The sequence below is a fragment of the Bufo bufo genome, chromosome 3 (assembly GCF_905171765.1).
Source record: "Bufo bufo chromosome 3, aBufBuf1.1, whole genome shotgun sequence".
NCBI lineage: Eukaryota > Metazoa > Chordata > Amphibia > Anura > Bufonidae > Bufo > Bufo bufo.
In genome coordinates this window covers 486,545,173-486,562,138 of record NC_053391.1, presented here as the reverse complement: position 1 = coordinate 486,562,138, position 16,966 = coordinate 486,545,173, and the positions used below count along the sequence as shown (strand labels likewise).

The following is a 16,966-nucleotide window of genomic DNA, read 5'->3' as shown; positions in this document are numbered from 1 at the left end:
GGAATATAAGACTTTGTAAGAAAAAAATAAATAATAATAGTTCTATAAACTCACTATGCCCATCAGCGAATACCTTAGGGTGTCTACTTTCCGAAATGGGGTCATTTGTGGGGTTTATCTACTGTCTGGCCATTGTAGAACCTCAGGAAACATGACAGGTGCTCAGAAAGTCAGAGCTGCTTCAAAAAGCGGAAATTCACATTTTTGTACCATAGTTTGTAAACGCTATAACTTTTACCCAAACCATTTTTTTTTTTACCCAAACATTTTTTTTTTATAAAAGACATGTAGAACGATAAATTTAGAGAAAAATTGATATATGGATGTGGTTTTTTTTTGCAAAATTTTACAACTGAAAGTGAAAAATGTCATTTTTTTGCAAAAAAATCATTAAATTTCGATTAATAACAAAAAAAGTAAAAATGTCAGCAGCAATGAAATACCACCAAATGAAAGCTCTATTTGTGAGAAGAAAAGGAGGTAAAATTCATTTGGGTGGTAAGTTGCATGACCGAGCAAAAAACTGTGAAAGTAGTGTAGGTCAGAAGTGTAAAAAGTGGCCTGGTCTTTCAGGGTGTTTAAGCACTGGGGGCTGAGGTGGTTAAAGAGCCATAACTAGCCACAAACCACTTTTCAAATGTAGCAAGTGTAGTGGAAAACAGTATGCTAGAAACCTGGAATATAGGGGGAGATTTATCAAGACCAGCGTGAGGTACATTAGTCTTGATATCCCCTGCGCTGCCGGAGGATGTGTTCATTTATGGCGAGGCGCATCCCCTGCAATCCATACACCTTAGGCCTCTTAATAATAATAATAATAAAATGTATTTATATAGCGCCACAATAATCTGCAGCGCTTTACAAGTTCATAGGGTTCATATAGAAAACAAAAATAACTGGATAATATGCAACTGAAACACTAGCAAGAGCTTACAATCTATGAGGAATTGGGGGTGACACATAAGGTAGTTGATTGTGATAAGTATGATTTGAGCCTTTATTGAACTGACAGGAGTGGTGCCGGCCAATCTGCTTCGGGTTTGGGACTACTAGAGGATGGAGTTTAGGCCTGACGAGTTGGTGGGGGAAAGGTTTAGACTGGGTAAAGACATTTTAGGTAGCTTGATAAGCCTGCCGGGAAAGATGTGTTTTTAAGGCACGTTTGAAGGCGGAAGAGTTGTGAATTGACCTAGTATTCCGGGGCAGAGTATTCCAGAGAGTAGGTGCAGCTCGAGCAAAGTCTTGAAGACGGGAGTGAGAGGTACGAATTATGGAGGCTATTAATCTTAGGTCGCTAACAGAACGGAGAGCACGAGTAGGGTAGTAGATGGGAGGAGATATATGGAGGTGCAGCACTGAGGAGAGCTTCGTGGGGGGGGGGGGGGGGGGGGGGGGTGAGAAGTTTGAACTGTATTCTGTGGTGGATGGGCAACCAGTGAAGTGACTGGCATAGACTAGTAGCATCACTGTAACGGTTGGATGGATAGATGAGCCTGGCTGCAGCATTTAGGAGAGACTGAAGGGGGGAGAGTTTAGTGAGAGGGAGACCGATTAGTAATGCGTTGCAGTAGTCAAGGCGAGAAGGAATTAAGGCAACAAGAGTTTTTGCCGTTTCCACCGTAAGAAAAGGGGGGATTCTGGCGATATTCTTGAGGTGCAGACGACAAGAGCGTGCAAGTGATTGAATATGGGGAACAAAGGAAAGATCAGAGTCAAATGTGGCCCCAAAACAGCGGGCCTGTCTCACAGGAGTTATGATAGCGCTGGAGACCGAAATTTAAATATCAAGTTTAGGTGAGTTAGTAGATGGGGAAAGACACGAACGTTGTGTGCCCGTGGCCGTATTGCGGCCCGCATACGGCGGGTCCGCAATACACGGGCACCAGCCCGTGTGCACTCTGCATAACGGATGCGGACCCATTTACTTGAATGGGTCTGAAATCACAGAGATACGGAACGGAAGCCTGGATCGGAACCCCACAGAAGCAGTACGGAGTGCTTCCGTGGTGTTTCTGTCCGTGCCTCCTCACTGCAAAAAAATAGAACTTGTTCCATTTTTTTGCGGTGCGGACGGATCACGGACCCATTCAAGTTGAATGGGTCTTGATCCGTCCCGGCCGTCGCACGGACAATGCCCGTGCATTGGGGACCGCAATGCACGGAGCGGATGCACAACGTTCGTGTGTAAGGGGCCTTAACCGGGATTGCCAACCAGAATTTATTTTTTTCTGGACAACTTGTCCCATTGTCATATTTCTTACGGACATGTTGGAAAACCATAATGAATGATAAAAATGACAAGTAATACAGGTCTATAGATCAATATACTGATTATAACTCATCACCAGCGTTTACTAGTTGCCTATTTTTACGGACTGTCCAGAAATTTCTGGACGGTTGGTAATTCTGCCCTAAACTGAAATCTGCGGCAGCATACAAATGACACTTGCGACAGTTGGCATTTGAAAAGTCGCAAACATGGGGTTTGCAACTTTTTTCTGGCAGGAAACTGGCATAGGAAGATGATAAATCTCTATAATCTTGGTGAAAAGTGTTAATAAATCTGCCTCATTTTGCGCCGTGTGTCAAGGCCATAGCCCTCCGTCCACAGGTAATACCGGGGCAATGATTAGGCGCAGGGCACACTGTGCAGGGACGTGCGGTTTCCTCATGGCAGAGTTGACAAGTTTCGCCGTCCCTCCCGCTCTCCTCCCCCTGCTCTGGCTCAGTGACACACAGCGGCGCCGCCAGATCCGCCTTCCTCCTCACTCTCAGCACATCCATAGGCTGCCCTCCTCGGCTTCTCCCTGTCCCCTCAGAGCTGTCACCCTGCAGGCATCTGCTGGAAGGTAAGAGCGAGGTGAAGCCGCGGCCCAGGCCTCGCCAGCACCTGGTTATGGGGAGAGGTGGCACTCACTGGCGGGGCGGTGCGATGCCAGGCCTGCGTCTGCTGTGTGCAGCAGGGATTTCCATGTGTCAGCCGCTCCCTGTCCCAGTGCTCTGCCGGCTGGGTGTCACTGCTTCCTCAGGCAGGGTGTTGGGGGAGGGGGCCCATCCTGTCACAGGGTCCTGTATGGCCGGGAGCACTCTGTATCATGTATGCCCCCTAGACTTCTCTGGACATAGACTAGTAGGCAGAAGATGGAGGGCTGTTGTGGGAGCCCCATCTCTGCATCTACTGGACATGTATGACCAGGCTGACAAGGCGGTTCTTTGTGGTAAACTATACCATTTCCCTGGGTACTGTGTATGCAGGGGGCATGGTGTTAATACTATTACTTATTGCTGTGCTGCTGTCACATAAGTATAAAATATCTCTCAGTGAGTGAGAATGTCTCTCAGTGTGTGAGAATGTCTCTCAGTGAGTGAGAATGTCTCTGTGATTGAGAATGTCTCTCAGTGAGTGAGAATGTCTCTCAGTGAGTGAGAATGTCTCTCAGTGAGTGAGAATGTCTCTCAGTGAGTGAGAATGTCTCTCTGTGAGTGAGAATGTCTCTCTGTGAGTGAGAATGTCTCTCAGTGAGTGAGAATGTCTCTCAGTGAGTGAGAATGTCTCTGTGATTGAGAATGTCTCTCTGTGAGTGAGAATGTCTCTCTGTGAGTGAGAATGTCTCTCTGTGAGTGAGAATGTCTCTCAGTGGGTGAGAATGTCTCTCAGTGGGTGAGAATGTCTCTCAGTGGGTGAGAATGTCTCTCAGTGGGTGAGAATGTCTCTCAGTGGGTGAGAATGTCTCTCAGTGGGTGAGAATGTCTCTCAGTGAGTGAGAATGACTCTCAGTGTGTGAGAATGACTCTCAGTGTGTGAGAATGACTCTCAGTGTGTGAGAATGTCTCTCAGTGTGTGAGAATGACTCTCAGTGTGTGAGAATGACTCTCAGTGAGTGAGACTGACTCTCAGTGTGTGAGACTGACTCTCAGTGTGTGAGACTGACTCTCAGTGTGTGAGACTGACTCTCAGTGTGTGAGACTGACTCTCAGTGTGTGAGACTGACTCTCAGTGTGTGAGACTGACTCTCAGTGTGTGAGACTGACTCTCAGTGTGTGAGACTGACTCTCAGTGAGTGAGAATGTCTCTCTGTGTGTGAGAATGTCTCTGTGTGTGAGAATGACTCTCAGTGAGTGAGAATGTCTCTGTGTGTGAGAATGACTCTCAGTGAGTGAGAATGTCTCTGTGTGTGAGAATGTCTCTCAGTGAGTGAGAATGTCTCAGCTTGTGACAGCTGTGTGCTGCAGACCTCTCACCTCTGGAAGCTGCGCACCAGTCAGCATGATGTATTCGCCCAGTGGGAACAGCCGGGCATGTGTTGTGGAACTGGCGCAGATTCTAAGGAGGGGAACGGCTGCAGAACGTGATGGTTGTCCAAAATATATTCTCTTTAAAGAGTGTTCCTTTAATCTGGCATTTGATCACCCAGATGGTGTGATAATCTGCAAGAAGAAGACCAAGTGCCAAACTGGTTAGGAAAATTCTCTGATTAAAACCCAGTTTAGGCAAGGGCTACATGGTGATCTCATCACATCACCAGCAGTCGCTGGGTAACTCTGCAGTCTATGAACTGAACGGGGGTCACAGCTCAACAAATTGCCACAACCCCAAAGTTTTTCGTGATTTAGTTCAACGAGCAACAAGTGTTGTGGCCGAGATTGCCATATAGATCCCGGCCTTATAGGGGTTGTTTATCTTCTGGGGGTCTTTCAGCAGACCTCCCCCCTTACTCTTGGGCATACCTGCGGAGGAACCTGCTCCATCACTCCTCCGCTGCCACTGTAGCCATCCACTTTGATGCCCCTGCAGCCGGTGTCTGCCCCCCCTCCTTGTGCAGGGGTGCGAAGGGGCTGGGGCCCAGTGGCAGAGAGGCAGGTAAGGCCACAAGGGGGGTGGGGAGTATGTCAAAATACCCCCAGAAAATAGATGAATAACCCTTTTAAGGGTAAATCCGGATTTGCAAAGGGATTCTGGGATTTTAAAGATTCTGTAGAAAATTACAGTAAAATCCATACACATGTAGTGACATTTTTTACATGGAAAATGAAGCATGCTGCCAATTTTCAGATCTGTAGGTCATTCTGTGATGGAAGTGCCGTGGATTCGAACCGTTCAATGTATAAAGGCAGACCAGACTCATCCACAGGCAGCACATGCTCTTCCCGTTGCTCCAGATTTGCCCTGAGCAGTGGGAAAATCCCACCGCAGCCGCCTTCTCTAACAAGGTCAAGGAAATTCAGAATTGCACAACCATAGCTGCTGTTGACTTTATTTTTTAGGTAGAAAAACACTTGGAAAAAATTCAAATCTAGTTGTATTTTCTTCAGTAATAAAAGATTGTGTACACGTTTTCCCCCCTGGGGAGTAATGGAGGTCTCATGTGATGGCACATGTGTCTTTAGGTCACGATGAAGCCCTAGATTTTATTTTGGGCTTCCTTCATGGAGGTTCCTGATCATGACAAGTTATGTACAGCGAAACCTCTCCATAAAACCACCTTTATGGAAGACCAGCCCCTTATCCAGACCACAAATTTCGGTTCCATATGTCTTGCCTACTGGGTCTCCTCTCTGAGAAGACCACCTTTCAAAGCAATGTTTGGTGGTCCTGTTCTGATGGTTCCCCTGTATGTATCTTCCTACAGCCATTTGATAATCTCTTGATTTATCTCATATTTGTTCCATTGATCTCCGATTAGGAATGTGTCCTACGTATACAGCTCTGTGTAGCCTGTGCACAAAGCTCCTGCCGTCAGCAGATGTCCACGGCAGCCAGTTCTTTGCACAGTAGTGTCGCACAAGTAAACATTGTCCCCCCCCCCTTGCTTTTATGACACCGGGTGGCCGTACAGTTCTCCTCATACTCCTGACTCATTCTCTTCGTATGTCATCTTCCAGCATAAAATGATAGTTGGAGGTGGTGTGCGTGTCACTACAGGTATCTGACAAGATGAATATTCCAGCAATGTAGTTTTAACCCTTTAGTCAAGATATGTTATGTGGCCAAGGCCAGCAACCCTGGGGCTTAGACATATTCTGCGTATCCAGAGATATATATATTAGTTGTCCCTATTTTTATTCATTAATGTTTTATATAAATCGTTTCCAATTATTGCATAATACAGAACTGGTATAAAAAGAGAAAAATTGGGTTGACCATATTGGCATATCACTTGTGGTTAGACTAGTGGAGAAGCTCCGTTTGGACAGTCATAGGGTGTACAGTATGGAGCATGCAGATCTGGGGAAGAAGAATATTACATCAGCCATCAATGATATAACGTGTGCAAACCCACAAGATGCAACAAACAACGAGGCGAGCATTTCATCGTTGGTCACTCAGGTGATGGGCACCTTTACATTGGCAATATAAGGGGACGTGTGTATGAACGATTGTTCAGCCAAGTCTCTGTGCCATGGTCTTCTGTTAGGGGGGTAGTCTACATGCTTGATTAGGAAGAGTCCATCTGACAGGTTTATTCTATTGGCCAGACCGTATAGCTGCTGCAAAGCATGGACCCGCTGTCCGTGTAATTCAGGCCTCATGCACACGGCCGTGGTTTTGTCCGCATCCGATCCGCACATCAAAAGATGCGGACAGCACAGGTTTTACAGACAAGGATAGGACAGTTCTGTAGACGGGTATCCGTGTTTTGTGGCTCTGCAACTTGCGGACCGAGAAAATTGCAACGGTCGTGTGCAAGAGCCCTAAATACAGATAGTGAATAGATATGTAGGAGTTGTATCAGCAGAAACAACCCCTTTTAAAATGTGGCTGCCAGGTCAGATCTACTGTCCTATCTATCTATCTATCTATCTATCTATCTATCTATCTATCTATCTATCTATCTATCTATCTATCTATCTATCTATCTATCTATCTATCTATCTATCTATCTATCTAATATCTATTGTATCTATCTAATATCTATTGTATCTATATAATATATCTATCTATCTAATATCTATTAATCTATCTATAATATATCTATCTATTGTATCTATCTATCTATCTATCTATCTAATATCTATTGTATCTATCTATCTAATATCTATTGTTTCTATCTATCTATCTATCTAATATCTATTGTATCTATCTATTTATCTATCTAATATCTATTGTATCTATCTATCTTCTTTCTTTCTTTTCTTCCATGTAACTATATATTGGCACTACACATACTGAAGTTTTACATGTGCTCCGATAGCATCAAAGCAACACCTAGAAAAGGCACAGGTAATTACAGAGCATATACAAAAATACAAATTTTTATTGTCATAACAGAAAAACAGACAAGTGAGAAGATATAGTATATCAGAAGGCAATGGTATCCTGAGGTCAGGCAGTAACAGACACTTCAGACAAAATCCTATGCATAACTCCTACAGGGAAACATGTAAGAAGAGTAGAGTAACAGGACTATAGTTTCTCATATTTTTTTTATTGCAAATGGAATTAAAAGAATTAGAGTAAAGGTAGAGAGAAAATCGATTTTCACACCAGTGTTGGAGACATCTGGCATGCTGTTCTGGCAGAGATGGAGCCTACTGGCGTTCCCTGGATCTGGCATAGCTGGAAAGTGCCACCTGCCCATTGGCCCCATTGACTGTAATGGGATCTGGCAGAGATATGGGCACTCTCCAACATATGCTGGATCCAGAGAACTCGGGCAGCCTCTTCTCTGCTGGAACACTTATACAGAGGATGCCATCAATCACTGATAACACCTCCCCTATGTACAACTATCAGTGACTGACACTTATCTCTGTATACACACTTACACAGAGAATGCTATCAATCACTGATAACCCCTCCCCTGTGTACAACTATCAGTGACTGACAGCTATCTCTGTATACACACTTACACAGAGAATGCTATCAATCACTGATAACCCCTCCCCTGTGTACAACTATCAGTGACTGACAGCTATCTCTGTATACACACTTACACAGAGAATGCTATCAATCACTGATAACCCCTCCCCTGTGTACAACTATCAGTGACTGACAGCTATCTCAGTATACACACTTACACAGATAATGCTATTAATCACTGATAACACCTCCCCATGTACAACTATCAGTGACTGACAGCTGTCTCTATATGCACACTTACACAGAGAATGCTATCAATCACTGATAACATCTCCCCCTTTTACAACTATCAGTGGCTGACACTTATCTCTGTATACACACTTACACAGAGAATACTATCAATCACTGATAACCCCTCCCCTGTGTACAACTATCAGTGACTGACACCTCTGTATACACACTTACACAGAGAATGCTATCAATCACTGATAACATCTCCCCCTTGTACAACTATCAGTGGCTGACACTCATCTCTGTATACACACTTACACAGATAATGCTATTAATCACTGATAACACCTCCCCATGTACAACTATCAGTGACTGACAGCTGTCTCTATATACACACTTACACAGAGGATGCTATCAATCACTGATAACATCTCCCCCTTGTACAACTATCAGTGGCTGACACTTATCTCTGTATACACACTTACACAGAGAATACTATCAATCACTGATAACACCTCCCTTGTGTACATGTATCAGTGACTGACAGCTATCTATGTATACACACTTACACAGAGAATACTTTCAATCACTGATAACACCTACCCTGTGTACAGGTATCAGTGACTGACAGCTATCTCTGTATACACACTTACATAGAGAATACTTTCAATCACTGATAACACCTACCCTGTGTACAGGTATCAGTGACTGACTGACAGCTATCTATGTATACACACTTACACAGAGAATTCTATCAATCACTGATAACACCTACCCTGTGTACAGGTATCAGTGACTGACAGCTATCTCTGTATACACACTTACACAGAGAATACTATCAATCACCTCCCACATGTAAAGAAAGAGCAGACATATAAATGTATAAATTACTGAATCTTTTATCAAAACTATATATCAATCTACTCAGCTCCTCCTGCTCTATAACATACTGCCTGCAGATTACACTATATTTTGTAGTGACAGGTCCTCTTTAATTTACCATGATCACCCTACCATGTAGTATGCCTGACATAATAGGGTTGATCATGCTGACAGATGCTCTTTAGGCTACTTTCATGTATGCATTTTTGCATTCTGGTTTAAAGATCCTACAGAGGATCTTAAAACCAGCCCAAAATGGTTCAGTTTTGTCCCCATGCATTCATTTTGTGTCTGGTCATCGAAACGGAACAAACCGGATCTGTAACTAAAAACAATGTAAGTCTATGGTGACGGATCTAGTTTTTTTAGGATCCTAAAAAAAACTGATCCGTAACCCAATGACTTTCAATGTTTTTAGTGACAGATCCGGTTTGTTCCGTTTCGATTTCACACAACCGCATCCTAACGGAACGGATGCATCTCTGCCGGATCTCAAAACCTGAAATCAAAACGCAGATGTGAAAGAAGCCTAAGATAAATGATTGTTTTTTCTCTAAACTAGTTTCCCCTATTATGATATTTGGCTTTGATTGCTGATAACATTTGTTGATGAACTGGCATATAATAATACAGTAAATGTATGTAATTTATAGCAAAAGCAAAGAATAAATCCTCTCTTCCCTATCCATTCCCTCCACATGAGAAATTATCCTCCATTACTGTGTTTGCTAAAAATGACAGCCATGAAGCTGGTTTTGGAAAACCTGGCTTTTGTAAGTTCTGCTCTGTTGCTTCCAGGGTCACGGTTTGCATTCCTGTAAAAGAATGTCGGCCCCTTTTGTGAATAGAGCTAGTGAACAGCGTGGGTCCTATTATTAACGTTAAATAATATGTAAGATGGGTCCGAGATCTGGCCGTTCCTCAAAAAGATAGGACTTGTTCTATCTTTTTGCGGAATGGAAGTACAGGACGAAAACCCCCTCCGTAGTGCTTCCGTAGGGTTCCATTCCGTGCTTCCGTTCCGCACCATTCCGCATCTCCAGATTTGCACACGGAACCGTGCCGTGTATTGCGGATCCGCAAATGTGGTCCGCAATATGGCCACGGAGCGCACACGTTCATGTGCAATAAGCCTAAGTCGTGGATCAGTGAAAATGGACCTCACACAGATGGCATACATGCAGTCCGTGGTTTTTATGGAATCATTGAAAAGAATAGGTGCATTATGGCCAGAAAACGGGCCACGGTAGTGCATGCTCCTTTGCTTTTGCTATGGACTAGCAGTCCTCAGAAAAAGACGGACGTCTATATACACATATACAATTTAATGACTCTGTGAGCTGTCTGTGGGGAACATAGACAAAACACGGACGTGAGTCACTGACGTGTCAATAAGCCCTCAGATCGTAAACCCGGACTAGACAAATTTATCAGTGGTTCATAGATGATAGATGGTAAATTTGGTGGATTTTAAGACACTTTTGTCTAAGTGTGTGCCTGCTATTGGCTAGTTTACTTTTGTGCTTGAGATTTACGGAAACATTTTGGTGCATTTTTGGTACACAGTATCGCATCATAAATCATGCTTTCTTTCGGACAAACCACATCCCTTTCTTGCTAATACACATCCCTGGATTGTTAAAACACTTAAAGGGGTTTTCTGCGATTTTTTTTTACTGATGAACTTTCCTGTGGATAGGTCCTTAGTATCTGATCGGTAGGAGTCCGACAACTGGTGTACCCGCCGATCAGCTGTTTGAGACAGCAGCGGCTCTCCTGTGAGCACCACGACCTTCTCTCTGCTTTTCCTAGGCCTTTGACGACACGTTCACTGATTACGTGGCCTAGGAGCTGCAATACCAAGCACAGCCACTATACAATGTACCATGGACTCACAGAAGGTCATCAGTATCTGATCGATGGGGGTCTGACACTTGGGACCCTCGCTGAGATTGGTATCTCACTGAGCCCCATTCACTTCTATACAACTAAGCTGCTCCTAGGCCATGTGACTGATGTACGTGTCGTCACTGGCCTAGGAAAAGCTGGAGAAGGCCGCGACACTACTTCAAGTGCCACTCCCTTCTCGAACAGCTGATCGGAGGGGGTCCCAGGTGTCGGACCTCCACCGAACAGATACTGATGACCTATCCAGAGGATAGGTCATCAGTATTTAAGTCTCAGAGAACCCTTTTAATATGAGATGTCTCAACAATCTGATTGCATTGTATGCATAAAATGGCATTAGAAATTAAGATTAGTCGGTGGATCATCTGTTCAGGACTATAATACATGCACAGTTCTGCATATAAGGAGCCCAGTTCACCATTTTTTATTTTCTGTCTGCCTCCCTGTTCCAACTCTCTCAGCACACAAAGCTGCACTGAAATACACTGTTCAGTCTGCTGTGCTAACACAATGGAGGGGACTTCTGTGCGCATGCACAGCAATCCTTACAATGTATTCAGACAGCAGGGGAATGGAGGGCAGTAGGAAAATTGAAAAAAAAAGTCTAGATTTCTTCTCTGCAGTACTACTCATGCATTACTGCAGGTAATAGTCCAAGATCGTGGTGGCAGATTGTCTTTAAAGAGCCTGATGATAGAAACCTTTTCACACTGAACATTCAAGATGATCAGAGGTATAACTCATTAAGATACTCTTTCTGCATATTCTTATGCTTGATGGAAACTTGAATTGGCTGTAAGGAGAACCAGTGGTCTAAGTATATCCAAAGTAAGTCCTCAAGGCAGCATGGTGGCTCAACCAAGGACAGCATCTGCCTGCAGTTTGTGGGGGAAATTTATCAAAACTGGTATAAAGGGAAATTAGCTTAGTTGCCCAAAGCAATCAATCAGATCCCACCTTTCATTTTAAAAAGGAGCTCTGAAAAAAGAACCATCAGAACAACCACTGACCAAACATGGATGCCATTTGTGTTGTGCCTGTGGTTTTCATGGACCTATAGACTATTACCTCCGGCACTCCAGCTGTGGTTAAACTACAACTCCCAGCAAGCTCCAGTAGAATATGACTGATACTTGCATTTTATCAGATCATGTATGCAGAGCACTGACTTTACTTGCTATGTACAGGTATACACACATTCTACATTCATGATTCTAGTCCCCGTCTCATTCGCCCTCTCTGATTATTCTGAATTTACTAAATAAGGTTATATTTTAGCTCTGGACAAAAATCTAATAGCTCAGGGACCAATTCCCAGTTCTACTTTTCATGTTGGCATTTGAACAACTATGTGATGTTTAATACTTTTGGCATTCCTCTCCGATGTATCCAGTTGCAATGCTGTAACTTCCTTCCACCAGGCAGGTGGGTGTAATATAAACTTTTCACAATGCGTCTGCGTTTAGTAGGTAGTCTGGCTGTAAGCAATGAGGCTTTATTTGGTGTTTTTATACCATACTAGCAGAAGGACCCCACTTCGCACGAGCATATTTCATCTATTTAATTTATTTTTCCGTGTCGTAAAAATATATCAACAGTTTCACCCATAACAGTGACCTCTACAGTTCCCGCCCCTTTAACAATGACCTCCACGGTGCCCGCCCCTTTAACAGTGATCTCCACAGTGCCTGCCCCTTTAACAGTGACCTCCATATTGGCCACCCCTTTAGCAGTGACCGCATCTTTAACAGTGACCTGCACAGTGCCCATCCCTTTACCAGTGTCTGCCCCTTTAACAGTGACCTCCACAGTGACCGCCCTTTAACATTGACCACGCCTTTAACAGTGACGTTCACAGTGCCCGCCCCTTTAACAGTGACCTCCACAGTGCCCGCCCCTTTAATAGTGACCTCCACAGTGTCCGCCCCTTTAACAGTGACCTCCACAATGCCCACCCCTTTAATAGTGGCCGCCCTTTAACAATGATCTTCACAATGGCCCCCCTTTTAACAGTGACTTCCACAGTACCTGCCCCTTTAGCATTGACCACCCATTTAACAGTGACCTTCATAGTGGCCGCCCCTTTAACAGTGACCTCCACAGTACCCGCCCCTTTAACAGTGACTTCCACAGTGCCCGCCCCTTTAACAGTGTACTCCACAGCGGCCGTCCGTTTAATAGTGGCCCCTGCCCCGATGCATGTAGCAGCATAGTTCTGCTCTCATACGTCATATGACTGAATATTTAAGGACCTGCGAACCTCTAAAACCTGTGATCAGTTGTTATTGCAACCTCGAGTAGGACCTGCGAGCTTCTATTGGCTAATAAGGGACATGTGACCGTGTAAATGGCAGTTCGGATTTAAGTGAAAGGCTTGCTGGCTTGGAAATATATCAGGACCGGTAAGTCCTAGAGAGCTGAGACCCGGTCTAAAACCTTCCCACACACCTGATGTACCTGTGTGCCAAATTTGGTGAAGATCGGTCCAGTCGTTTGGTCGTGCATAAAGAACGTCCAGACAGACAGAAACTAATTTTTATATATATACTAGCAGAAGGACCCGGCTGCACACGGGTATATTTCATCTATTTCATTTTATGTTTCCGTGTGTCGTAAAAAGATATCGACAGTATCCCCATAACAGTGACCTCTACAGTACCCGCCCCTTTAACAATGACCTCCACAGTGGCCACCCCTTTAACATTGACCTCCACAGTGGCCGCCCCTTTAACATTGACCTCCACAGTGGCCGCCCCTTTGACAGTGACCGCCCCTTTAGCATTGACCACCCCTTTAACAGTGACCTTCACAGTGTCCGCCCCTTTAACAGTGACCTTCACAGTGTCTGCCCCTTTAACAGTGACCTTTACAGTGTCTGCCCCTTTAACAGTGACCTTCACAGTGTCTGCCCCTTTAACAGTGACCTTCACAGTGTCTGCCCCTTTAACAGTGACCTTCACAGTGTCTGCCCCTTTAACAGTGACCTTCACAGTGCCCGGCCCTTTAACAGTGACTTTCACAGTGACCACCCCTTTAACAGTGGCGACCCCTTTAACAGTGACTTTCACAGTGACTGCCCCTTTAACAGTGACTTTCACAGTGACTGCCCCTTTAACAGTGAATTTCACAGTGACTGCCCCTTTAACAGTGACTTTCACAGTGACCGCCCCTTTAACAGTGACTTTCACAGTGACCGCCCCTTTGCCAGTGACTTTCACAGTGACCGCCCCTTTAAAAGTGACTTTCACAGTGACCGCCCCTTTAAAAGTGACTTTCACAGTGACCGCCCCTTTAAAAACAGTAACTTCCACATTGCCCGCCCCTTTAAGCAGTAAAGAAAAATTACTGGGTTGTTATGGAAACCTGGAGTAAAACTGTGTTTATAGCAGTTGGGATTTGAAGAGAAAGACTTGCAGGCTTGTATTGGGGGGGGGGGGGGGGGACCTCATTTTTGGGGAATATCTCAGGAACAGTACGTTCTAGAGAGCTGAGACCTGATCTAAAACCTTCCCGGACACCTGATGTACCTGTGTACCAAATTTGGTGAAGATCGGTTCAGTTGTTTGGTCGCACATAAAGAACGTCTAGACAGACAAACTCATTTTTATATATATATATAAGAGATAAGAGACAAGTATATCCTGTATACGCTGAGCTACAGTATTATCCCTGGTTGGAATACAGCTGGAAAGTTGTGATGATGTGTTTGTGTCACTCAGAGTGCTCAGTGTGGTGAACGCTCTCCCAGTTACGTCCGGTCGGCTGATAATTATGGTTCTGCCAGCTCAGCGTATTGCTTATGCAAGTTGGACGAGAGCTGCAGCCAGAGAAAGGTTTTACAGCTTTGATTTCATCTTTGTATGATAAAAAGTTACATCAGAAATCTTGGCCACTGCACGGCTGCTGCCACACAGGGCTGTAGTGATGCAAGTGAAACACAGCCACTGCATCTACATGTCCCCCCACATGTCCAAGTGTTTTAATGCAGTTTGGGTTCAGAAACTGCATCACAAATCCTGAATTTGTGGCAACACCCTAAGGTGTCATGTCCCTTTTCCACTCTGCAAACAACAGATTTACAAATTAAGGATGCCTTCCTGTGTGCATTCCATATTGTTCTCACTCAATAGAAAGGACTATGCAAAACGGACAAGAATAGGACATATTCTCTAAGTTGCGGAACAGCCTCGTGGATCCACACAAAAAATGGGTGGGAGGAGGCGGAGCGCTGGCTGGATCTCCGTGGCCCGATTTTTGGGGGTGTAAGGACCCAAACCCGCCAGTTAAAACTCCTGACATATCACTATGACATATCAAAAGTTTTATGAAACAATAGGTATGTGGGGAGCATTTCCTGACAATTATACTCAAACATGAGTGAGACCCTAATGCAGGTTGTTTTCAGGCGATCCAATACAGGTAAAATATATCACCAGAGCCTCATTTTCCATGGTCGAACGGCTTTCTGCCGGGTCAACTTCTTCTTCCATTCTACAATCTAGCATCTCCATTCTACTGCACACATTGATGAATATATTCATCTCTACAGCTAAAAGCCTAAAGACTTGGATGCATGGATTTTGTGAAGAAGCAAACCTGTGTGTGGTGTGACAAGCTGGATATAGTCAATAATGACTGCTGTTTAGCTACTTATGAAAGTGTCACTGTAAATTGCATTCAGCTTTTTCTTCCATTTACGGCAGCTTTGATCTCTCAGGATGTTGTCACGCCGTACATTAAAGCCGCAAACACTAATGTCTCTTCTTATACTACCCTTCTGTTGGGTTTATGATTGATTTTATTCCTTGACTTCACGCTACAGTCTAGAACACGGGGGACTGCGAGGGGATTTGTAACGCTACTCCACATTAAATTGAGGCGAAATGTTGTGACTGTCTGACACTCTTTTTCAGTCGAGAGATCACATGTGAATGTATGTTTGTATCTCTGTAGAACATAGCCTTGTATGTAGCTTAGGCTACATCCAAATCTTTGGGTTGTGTTTGGTCCGGCAGAGGAACAGAATACCGGAACAGACGTATCCGGCATAGCCGGGAACGTCGGGGCATGCAGCAATATTTTTCTGGCAGATAGCCAGGATTCATACCGGAAAGACAACAGACCCCATTATACTGAATTGAGATCCGGTGGTCCCCTATGGTGTCCCGCTATGCAGACTACTGAAATGCCGGCCACAGATGTGGACGTAGCTTAGGGCTAGGTTAGTATCCAGGGGTGCAACTAGCCTTTCTGCTGCCTGAGGCGAAAACTGAAACGACACCCCCCCCATGCCAATTTCTTAACCTAATCCCTTTGCCACAATGAAAGCGCTCATTGCCCATGGCCCCTCCTCTGCCCCCCTCTTGCCCTTAAACCTGACAGACCTCATTATAGTCAGTGGAAAGCACTGGGTGATCCCCCCCCCCTTCCTATTTTATGTTCCTATACCGGAACAGAAAAGTGGGGCATTTCTGATCCTAGCTTCATACCTTATTGAGCTGTCCATCGAACCTGCTATTTACAGCAGGATCAGCCACAATCTGATGCATATGAGGAGCTCCCATATAGGTAATGTTGCGGGCAAGAAAGATGGGGCGAACTGATTTTTTTTCACCCAATCCTTTTGTTCTCCCAGGAGGTAATCCATGGTCAAAGGTGCCTGTCAGCTGCTGTCTCCTCTCCCCATTAGAACACATATACACTCAGCAACTGTATTGGAATAGATCGCTGTCAGCAGAACGGACGTTCAGCCAACCACTGTATGGACACGTTTAGGCTTTGACCAACAGTACTGATCATGTTAGGATAAACTCGTAGTCATAAGGGTGCCTTCACATGTGGTGGAAATATCCTCCAGTTCAGACTCAAAGTAAAAAACGCACCAAAAACCAAATAAGCTTCTTCTTTATGTTTCTTTATAAAAAATACTTCACATTATAGTGGATACATGAATGGTAAAAAGCACATAGCATCACACAGTTAATACTTATCGATAAAGTCCTGTGTGCATAGGGTCCTTCTGAGGTTCAGCACATGTGGTCCGCCCCCTTTGTCAAGCATGCTAGGCCCTTAATTTGAAACAGTGAAGATATGTATGATCTACCTCGATAGTTATTTTAATTGTCGGCTGAAGCAAAATATGTC

The 16,966-nt window shown here is 44.4% G+C and overlaps 1 protein-coding gene across 8 annotated transcripts in view; it reads left to right on the top strand.

Moving 5' to 3' along the window:
• Positions 1-2,736: 2,736 nt before the first annotated feature.
• Positions 2,737-16,966, top strand: part of MBNL2 (muscleblind like splicing regulator 2) — a 204,909-nt gene continuing 190,679 nt past the window's right edge. For all 8 annotated transcript variants that reach the window (XM_040425303.1, XM_040425304.1, XM_040425300.1 and 5 more), the window contains exon 1: positions 2,737-2,849. The gene's annotated coding sequence lies outside the window, so the exon portion shown is untranslated. The remainder of the gene's footprint in view (positions 2,850-16,966) is intronic.